This window comes from Mytilus galloprovincialis, chromosome 13 (assembly GCF_965363235.1).
Source record: "Mytilus galloprovincialis chromosome 13, xbMytGall1.hap1.1, whole genome shotgun sequence".
NCBI classification, from domain to species: Eukaryota; Metazoa; Mollusca; class Bivalvia; order Mytilida; family Mytilidae; genus Mytilus; species Mytilus galloprovincialis.
In genome coordinates this window covers 32,191,740-32,202,836 of record NC_134850.1, presented here as the reverse complement: position 1 = coordinate 32,202,836, position 11,097 = coordinate 32,191,740, and the positions used below count along the sequence as shown (strand labels likewise).

The window sequence follows — 11,097 nt, the reverse complement described above, 5'->3', positions numbered from 1 at the left end:
CATGTTCTCTTTTTACTCAAAATACTGATACGTAACAAAATTTCAGTAGTTTTGATACCTCATGCTGACTTTACATCAAAATTATTTGACCGCATTGACCAAAACTGACCATATGTGCACTTTAATTTGTAAATCTATATACCCGCATAGTAAATCAGCCATATTTTTTATGTCAGGATTCAATGTATAATACAATGGACAGCAATATTGCAATATAATAAGAACAAATTTTTGTTCGCATAAATTCAGGATACCAGCATGTCCACCTTTTATTCAAAATATTGATATGTAACAAAATTTCAGTAGTTTTCATACCTCAAGCTGACTTATACAACAAAATTATTAGACCGCATTGACCAAAACTGACCATATGTGAACTTTAAATTGTAAATCTATATACCCGCATAGTAAATCAGCCATATTTTTTATGTCAGGATTCAATGTATAATACAATGTAAAGCAATATTCCAATATAATAAGAACAAATTTTTGTTCGCATAAATTTAGGGTGCCAGCATGTTCTCTTTTTACTCAAAATACTGATACGTAACAAAATTTCAGTATTTTTGATATCTCATGCTGACTTTACATCAAAATTATTTGACCGCATTGACCAAAACTGACCATATGTGCACTTTAATTTGTAAATCTATATACCCGCATAGTAAATCAGCCATATTTTTTTATGTCGGGATTCAATGTATAATACAATGGATAGCAATATTGCAATATAATAAGAACAAATTTTGATTCGTATAAATTTAGGGTGCCAGCATGTCCCTTTTTACTCAAAATACTGATACGCAACAAAATTTCAGTAGTTTTGATACCTCATGCTGACTTTACATCAAAATTATTTGACCGCATTGACCAAAACTGACCATATGTGCACTTTAATTTGTAAATCTATATACCCGCATAGTAAATCAGCCATATTTTTTATGTCAGGATTCAATGTATAATACAATGGACAGCAATATTGCAATATAATAAGAACACATTTTGTTCGCATAAATTTAGGATACCAGCATGTCCTCCTTTTATTCAAAATATTGATATGTTACAAAATTTCAGTAGTCTTCATACCTTAAGCTGACTTGTACAACAAAATTGTTTGACCGCATTGACCAAAACTGACCATATATGTGAACTTTAAATTGTAAATCTATATACCCGCATAGTTAATCAGTCATATTTTTTATGTCAGGATTCAATGTATAATACAATGGACAGCAATATTCCAATATAATAAGAACACATTTTGTTCGCATAAATTTAGGATACCAGCATGTTCTCCTTTTATTCAAAATATTGATACGTAACAAAATTTCAGTAGTCTTCATACCTTTAGCTGACTTAAACAACAAAATTATTAGACCGCATTGACCAAAACTGACCATATGTGAACTTTAAATTGTAAATCTATATAACCGCATAGTATTGTACCGAGCACCTTAATGTGTTCTCCTGGCGCTCCAATGCACATTTAAGTAGGACCGTAAAAAAATACGGTTTCACATCAAATGTCAAGTAAAATGACTGTTTTTGACACTTTTTGAGCACTATGATAAAGAAATGTCGATGCTGTATAGATTGAAATAAACAATTAATTTCCCCATAGGCGACAATGGTAGCCTTTTTCGAGATACAGACTTTAGAAAGTTGATTTTTTTAACGAAACCTTGCTAGAATCAAAGAAAAGTTATTAGGACAGTATTTTGTTGGTCCCAAAAATATAGGTTCGCGTTGCTTTTCTTAGCGTATTTTGTACTTATCTCCCATGCCTATCAATTTTGCCCTTAAAAATAGGTGTCTTGTCCTAGCATTGAAAAGTCATCTCAGTGCCTTTAGGGCTACGGAATAATTTTTATTTTGCCTTTTGTATAAAGCAGAGTGCACGAAGTCTCTAAAAATAAAAAATAACGGGCGCACATATCGACCAATCAGGATAAGCCATACTTTTAATTCTGAATACCATGTTATGCTCATAAAATGGCTGCGCCCATAAAATCTAATGGTGTATTGTAACCTATAGTAAAATTTAGGAAGGGACAGGTAAAAAACGGGGAACGAAGCAACGTCGACAATGTTGTTGATATCCCGTGATATAAGAATATTGTTCCGATGCGTTGGATAACCTTCTAAAAAAACAAACTCTCTATGTGATTGTATGGCATTTTTTTTTTTATTTATATAAGAATACATTTATATCAAATAAAAAAAAAAGAGAATTTGTATAATATCAAGTAGAGTCTAGCGAGTAAATAATAAATGATATCTGTGGGAAAACAATGCGAATGTTGTTTACATATTTTAATTAAAGCTCAAGTCTGATATGAAAACTCTTATAACGATAATCTGTCATAAGCAGATCTGTCCTCAGGTCTGGTCAATAGCAGACTTGTCCACAGGTCTGGTCAGAAGCAGACCTGTCCTCAGGTCTGGCCAGGAGCAGACCTGTCCTCAGGACTGGTCAAAAGCAGACTTGTCCACAGGTCTGGTCTGGAGCAGACCTGTCCTCAGGACTGGTTGAAAGCAGACTTGTCCACAGGTCTGGTCTGGAGCAGACCTGTCGATAGGTCTGCAGCAGTCCTAAAAAAGCAGACCGTAGGTCTGGTCCACCAACGACGAAGTTAACTTGCTTGACTGCTTAAAAATTCTCAAGTTAACTTAGAAAGCAGTCAACAAGTTAACTCCAAGTTAACTTATGTCAAGGTTAGGACCGCACCCATCTGCAGATGTGTGCAGTCCTAACCTGTACAGCAAGTTAACTTGATAACCAGTCATTTGGACTGGTCAAAGTTAACCCGTGACCAAACTTAGGACTGCTCTGACCAGTCCTAGGACCAAAATCTAGTTAACTTGAAAAGCGGACTTGGTCCTAGGACTGTTTTTATGTCTGCCAAAAAGTTAACTTGGAAACAGGTCCGCTATTGATATAAGTTAACTTCGAACCAGTCCTGTCATAAGTTAACTTCGGAACCAGTCCTGTCTTAAAGTTAACATAAGTTAACTTCGAAACCAGTCCTGCCACAAAGTTAACATAAGTTAACTTTTGCTTTGACAATTCCGATCAAAACCAGACCTGTTCCCAAGTTAACTTTTGACTGGTCTGTTCAACACTAAGTTAACTTGTAACCAGGACCGCTCTATACGATGTTTTAAAAATATTTTTATATCTTTGTTTCGTACTATAAACATCGAAAATAAAGTAAAATTAATACTTCCGTTTTATAAACAGTATTAAATACAAAATGAATTATTTGAAAATTAAGTACGCATAAAACGTTGCTTGTAACACTAATTTATCTGTGATCTGACTATCTATCAATTATAAAAACGATCTTGGTAACAATGATAACGGGCACTGAATATATATTCCATTACCTATCAAATTCAACCATATTTGCACTTTATTATGTATATCTTTGAAAAGAAGTATATTTGATGTTAGTTGTATACGTCCTTGTTAGTAATACATCCTTGAACTATGCAGTCACAATCTGCAATAGTTTAATTCATTTGAACACATTACTACAAATTTTTGTTCGCATAAATTTCGGGTGCCAGCATATCTTCCTTTTATTCAAAACATTTATACCTAACAAAATTTCAGTAGTTTTGATACCTCATGCTGATTTGTACATCAAAATTATTTGACAGCATCAACCAAAACTGACCATATGTGCACTTTAATTTGTAAAATCTATATACCCGCATAGTAAATCAGCCATATTTTTTATGTCAGGAATCAATGTATAATACAATGGACAACAATATTGCAATACAATAAGAACAAATTTTTGTTCGCATAAATTTAGGGTGCCAGCATGTCCTCTTTTTACACAAAATACTGATACGTAACAAAATTTCAGTAGTTTTGATACCTCATGCTGACTTGTACAACAAAATTATTTGACCGCATTGACCAAAACTGACCATATGTGCACTTTAATTTGTAAATCTATATACCCGCATAGTAAATCAGCCATATTTTTTTATGTCGGGATTCAATGTATAATACAATGGATAGCAATATTGCAATATAATAAGAACAAATTTTGATTCGTATAAATTTAGGGTGCCAGCATGTCCCTTTTTACTCAAAATACTGATACGCAACAAAATTTCAGTAGTTTTGATACCTCATGCTGACTTTACATCAAAATTATTTGACCGCATTGACCAAAACTGACCATATGTGCACTTTAATTTGTAAATCTATATACCCGCATAGTAAATCAGCCATATTTTTTATGTCAGGATTCAATGTATAATACAATGGACAGCAATATTGCAATATAATAAGAACAAATTTTTGTTCGCATAAATTTAGGATACCAGCATGTCCACCTTTTATTCAAAATATTGATACGTAACACAATTTCAGTAGTCTTCATACCTTAAGCTGACTTGTACAACAAAATTGTTTGACCCCATTGACCAAAACTGACCATATATGTGAACTTTTAATTGTAAATCTATATACCCGCATAGTTAATCAGTCATATTTTTTATGTCAGGATTCAATGTATAATACAATGGACAGCAATATTCCAATATAATAAGAACACATTTTTGTTCGCATAAATTTAGGGTGCCAGCAACGTTGTATAATCAATCATAGGCAATCATACCACATCTCCTTATTTCTATGAAAAACATTAAGATATAACTAAAGACAACTACTGAATATGTTTCAGCTTGTGACAGGCATGTGTAAACATTTGTTGGGATCTCTGTTTTTTAAATACCAATCATTTAAATTTTAATCTCCGTTAGAGAAATAACAAAAACGCCCAAAAAGAAGAATGGACTTATGTACTTAATTTATATTCCACTGGATTGGAGAAAATATATTTTTAATGTTTTTTTATTTATTTTTTAAATGTGAAATGACAAATATGGAATCCGTATTCACGACGAGAACAATTCAAACGGTAAATGTTTTATGTACGTTCTGCAATTCAAATTTGAAATATTTTTGCAGATTTTTGTTAAGCTACTAGATGATATTGTCAAAGAATTAGGACAAACTGGACTGGAACTTCAAATTGAGAATTTTAGGAAAACAGCAGCAATAACAATCAGATTTACATCAGAACAGATCAAATACATAAGCAAAGCAGCAGCAAGAGTTTATATTACAGTAAGCTTCTATTTTTCATATTTTTTTTTAAATAGCGTCGCATTGGGGTTCTTAAATGTTTGCTATCTCATTTAATTTAAGGCATGCATTGCACAGAAACAATGTACATGTATGTTGATGATACGATCTCAACAAGTTTGAAATCAAAAAGTGGATAAGGTCGAAATATTTGAATACATGAGATTCCAATTCAGATTTTATTAATGAAATTTTATTTTCATGTCATGCTCTTATATATTATCAGAGTAACTATACCATATTATGTTGTGATGAGGTTTTATGATAATCGGGAATAGGTGTCTGTCCAATAGGTCGAGACGGAAGTTACCAGGGGCATTCCAAATAAATAAGTCGAGACGGAAGATACCAGGGGCATTCCGGATAAATTAGTCTAGTCGGTAGCAATAAACAGTTAGGAAAAAATACTAAAATTTGCCCTTATGAATTTTACCATCCCCTTTTCATTGCTTTCTTGCAATATCAAGCTTACTGTTTGTGTCATATATGGGCATATGTATGTAATCAGAATCTTCCATAGATTTTATATCCAGTATATAAAATGGTAAAATATAATTTCTTTTTGGTGTATCCATGGCAACAATCTGCATTTATTTGTTATAAAATATTGCAAAAAGGGGGGGGAAAGATGTCATATATTTCCCCAAAATTTGGCTAAAAGTAAAATTTCAATCGCTTGAAGTAATACCTTTTCTGAAACTGTGTACATATAACATTCAGCAAATCCAATGATAATCATATGTCTTTCATCTCATTTTTTTGTAAAATTGCGTTCAAAACTTCGCGTAGAAAAAGAGTGTTGGTAAACAGTACATTAATTTATGGACCGATGGCCGGTCTAGCTATGAAAATACGGATTGTCAAACAGAAAACTGCCCATAAAACATGTAAAAAATAATCTTGATGAACTTATAAACCAGCTTTGAAGGCTAAATTAGCACTCATCTGTCTAAAAATGAATTTTATTACACAATAACTTTCCTATTTTAAAAATCAACAGGGGCCAAAATGCGAAACTAAACTCCTAACTGTGTATTGCTACCGAAGATACCAGGGGCATTCCGGATAAATAAGTCGAGACGGAAGTTACCAGGGGCATTCAGGCTAAATAAGTGGAGACGGAAGATAACAGGGGCATTCCGGATTAATAAGTCGAGACGGAAGATACCAGGGGCTTTCAGGATAAATATGTCGAGACGGAAGATACCAGGGGCATATAGGATTAATAAGTCGAGACGGAAGATACCAGGGGCATTCCGGATTAATAAGTCGAGACGGGAGATACCAGGGGCATTCCGGATAAATAAGTCGAGACGGAAGATACCAGAGGCATTCCGGATAAATAAGTCGAGACGAAAGATACCAGGGGCATTCAGGCTAAATAAGTCGAGACGGAAGATACCAGGGGCATTCCGGATAAATAAGTCGAGACGGAAGATACCAGGGGCATTCCGGATAAATAAGTCGAGACGGGAGATACCAGGGGCATTCCGGATAAATAAGTCGAGACGGAAGATACCAGAGGCATTCCGGATAAATAAGTCGAGACGGGAGATACCAGGGGCATTCCGGATTAGAAAGTCGAGACGGAAGATACCAGGGGCATTCCGGATAAATAAGTCGAGACGGAAGATACCAGGGGCATTCAGGATTAATAAGTCGAGACGGAAGATACCAGTGGCATTCCGGATTAATAAGTCGAGACGGGAGATACCAGGGGCATTCCGGATAAATAAGTTGAGACGGAAGATACCAGGGTCATTCAGGATCAATAAGTCGAGACGGAAGATACCACGGGCATTCCGGATTAATAAGTCGAGACGGAAGATAACAGGGGCATTCCGGATTAATAAGTGGAGACGGAAGATACCAGTGGCATTCCGGATAAATTAGTGGAGACGGAAGATACCAGGGGCAATCAGGATAAATAAGTCGAGACGGAAGATACCAGGGGCATTCAGGATTAATAAGTGGAGACGGAAGATACCAGTGGCATTCAGGATTAATAAGTGGAAATGGAAGATACCAGGGACATTCCGGATTAATAAGTTGAGACGGAAGATACCAGGGGCATTCCGGATTAATAAGTGGAGACGGAAGATAACAGGGGCATTCCGGATTAATAAGTCGAGACGGAAGATACCAGGGACATTCAGGATAAATAAGTCGAGACGGAAGATACCAGGGGCAGTCCGGATAAATAAGTGGAGACGGAAGATACCAGGGACATTCAGGATTAATAAGTTGAGACGGATGATACCAGGGGCATTCCGGATTAATAAGGCGAGACGGAAGATACTAGGGGCATTCCGGATAAATAAGTGGAGACGGAAGATACCAAGGGCATTCAGGATTAATAAGTCGAGACGGAAGATACCAGGGGCATTCCGGATAAATAAGTCGAGACGGACGATACCAGGGGCATTCCGGATTAATAAGTGGAGACGGAAGTTACCAGGGGCATTCAGGCTAAATAAGTCGAGACGGACGATACCAGGGGCATTCCGGATTAATAAGTGGAAATGGAAGATGCCAGGGGTATTCCGGATTAATAAGTCGAGACGGAAGATACCAGGGGCATTCCGGATTAATAAGTCGACACGGAAGATACCAGGGGCATTCCGGATTAATAAGTCGAGACGGAAGATACCAGTGGCATTCCGGATTAATAAGTGGAGACGGAAGATACCAGGGGCATTCCGGATTAATAAGTCGAGACGGAAGATACCAGGGGCATTCCGGATTAATAAGTCGAGACGGAAGATACCAGGGGCATTCCGGATTAATAAGTCGAGACGGAAGATACCAGGGGCATTCCAGATTAATAAGTGGAGACGGAAGATACCAGGGGCATTCAGGCTAAATAAGTCGAGACGGACGATACCAGGGGCATTCAGGCTAAATAAGTTGAGACGGAAGATACCAGGGGCATTCCGGATTAATAAGTGGAAATGGAAGATACCAGGGGTATTCCGGATTAATAAGTCGAGACGGAAGATACCAGGGGCATTCCGGATTAATAAGTCGAGACGGAAGATACCAGGGGCATTCCGGATTAATAAGTCGAGATGGAAGATACCAGGGGCAGTCCGGATAAATAAGTCGAGACGGAAGTTACCAGGGGCATTCAGGATCAATAAGTCGAGACGGAAGATAGCAGGGACATTCAGGATTAATAAGTCGAGACGGAAGATACCAGGGGCTTTCAGGATTAATAAGTCGAGACGGAAGATACCAGGGGCATTCAGGCTAAATAAGTCGAGACGGACGATACCAGGAGCATTCCGGATTAATAAGTGGAAATGGAAGATACCAGGGGTATTCCGGATTAATAAGTCGAGACGGAAGATACGAGGGGGCATTCCGGATTAATAAGTCGAGACGGAAGATACCAGGGGCAGTCCGGATAAATAAGTCGAGACGGAAGTTACCAGGGGCATTCCGGATTACTGTAAATTCAGAAATTATTGCGAGGTTTTTATTATTGCGAATAATGCGACTGAGTTGTAAACGCAATAATTAAAACTCGCATTTTGTAATTTTTTAACTGAATTAAACATGACTTTTCGCAAAATCGTAAAAATTACAATCGCATTCAAGTGAAAAATGACAAAATCGCAAAAATAAATGCATGCAATAATTTCTGAATTTACAGTAATAAGTCGAGACGGAAGATACCAGGGGCATTCCGGATTAATAAGTCGAGACGGAAGATACCAGGGGCATTCCGGATTAATAAGTCGAGACGGAAGATACCAGGGGCAGTCCGGATTAATAAGTCGAGACGGAAGATACCAGGGGCAGTCCGGATAAATAAGTCGAGACGGAAGTTACCAGGGGCATTCAGGATCAATAAGTCGAGACGGAAGATACCAGGGGCATTCCGGATTAATAAGTCGAGACGGAAGATACCACGGGCATTCGGGATAAATAAGTCGAGACGGAAGATACCAGGGGCATTCAGGATTAATAAGTCGAGACGGAAGATACCAGGGGCATTCCGGATTAATAAGTAGAAGAGAAACTGGCAACGGCGCCATGACAAAAAACCAAAAGACGATGAAATGACTAACAAATCCCTCAAACACTATATAGAAAAAGAATGACTGAGTAACACAAATCCATAGAAAAATAACGAAAAGAGTATGGGGTTGGGATAACGAAACGTTGTAACGTATGTTTGGACATTAGTGACACAGATATTTAATAACGGTTAACCACCTCGTGATAGCGCGGGTAAAACTTCCGCAGTTTTCTATTTTAATCAGAGTGGTTTTGGAGTGTTTCATGGACTTCCCATTTTTGCATATGTTCTTCGGAGACAACAGGAGACATAATAAACTCATCATAGATACCAGGATTTAAATTTTATATTCACGCCACACGCGCGTTTTGTCTACAAAAAACTCATCAGTGACGCTCGAATTCAAAAAAGTTAAAAAGGCCAAATAAATTACGAAGTTGAAGAGCATTGAGGACTAAAATTCCTAAAAGTCTCCCTTTGAGCGTTCCTGAGAAAGGTAAATCAAGAACAGACCTTCGGAAGCATGAAATTATAATGTGTTGTTTTCATTTTTTTTATGACTCATACATTTTTGTTTTTGTTTTACAGGTTCAAGATATTGTCGACTGGATGCTTAAGTCTTCATAAGCGTTCAATAAGAATGCTGCTGAAAAGGTTCCAACTCGTATTTGTATCATGTTATTCTTCTTTTGCTCATGATTTTTGCGGGACAAAACCAGGTTTAAATAGAAGTGAATAAATCCATTTAAAATCAGGGAAAAGAAAATGTTGTATAATTCTTTAGACGATGTGGATGTTGCAGCATACAGATATATAAATATATAAGTTACGACATTGGTTAACATTTCATCTTTCCTGATCTTCATTCGTAATCATTGTTTCGATCATGTTTAATTTATCGTAACTGGACAAGGATTCAATTCTTATATAACAGTATCCAAATCCTATTTGGGTTTCATCATTGAAACATTTTTTTAATTATATTTTTCTTACGTATTGGCAGAAATGTTATATACTGAAGAGACATTATCTAAAAAAAAAATCATAAAATGTTCGTTGTTATTTTTGAAGAATTAAACAAGCAAAAAAGTTCAGAATTTTGGCAGAAAATAACACAAAAAAAATTTCAAAGCAGTAATAAATATCCGTTCTTTAAAAAATAAAAAGAATTAAAAATCTATATAAGAAAGAAAAAACAGCTAAAGAACGATCTTTAAAAACGAGAATATATAGTCGTTTATTACTTTTGCATATAGTATTAAAATCTCTCTGATGGCAATAGAGGCAATAATGACGGAAAAGATTATAAAATTCTATATCTTTTTGCACGAAATTATATTAATATGGTTTCAAAAGCTTAGAAAAGGGAAAAAAATAGCAAGTGTTGACAAATATCTGTATGCTATATTCCTACCTCGTTAAGGTATACAATTATACCAATAAATCCTAACATTATCACACTTTTAAATAAATATTAGTCCTACTCTGACACAAAATAGTGCTTTTGATGTCCTTGTTTACTTAAACTAACCAACAAATTTGCAGAAATGAAACTTTTGGTGAAAGAGAAATATATCTTAGATAATCTAGATCATTTTGAGCCAAAATTTACTTGTCTATGAGTTTGCATTAAAAATTGAGGATTAATGCGCTCCATAGTATACTAATTTTAGATTTCCAGAAAACCAGGTTTTTGTTTTGGAGTACCTCTGTTTTAAGGTCAGTAATTTTGTTAGAAGGCTTTAAAGGTATGGTGAAAATTGGCATGTAGAAAGCTGATACATGTACAATTAAGGATATACCTGGTTTCTATGAGATTAAACTTAAGGTAAAATATTTAGAAAGCTGTGAAAATTGCAAAATTTGGTTGAACAGATAGGGATTTTTAATTGGTGGTCTGACACCT

At 35.9% G+C, this 11,097-nt stretch overlaps 1 long non-coding RNA gene across 1 annotated transcript; it reads left to right on the top strand.

Moving 5' to 3' along the window:
• The first annotated feature begins 1,507 nt into the window (after positions 1-1,507).
• Positions 1,508-10,665, top strand: LOC143056687 (uncharacterized). Its single transcript, XR_012972461.1, has 3 exons — positions 1,508-2,055; positions 4,991-5,149; positions 9,780-10,665. It is a non-coding gene; the product is annotated as an uncharacterized LOC143056687 (long non-coding RNA).
• The last annotated feature ends 432 nt before the right edge of the window (positions 10,666-11,097 follow it).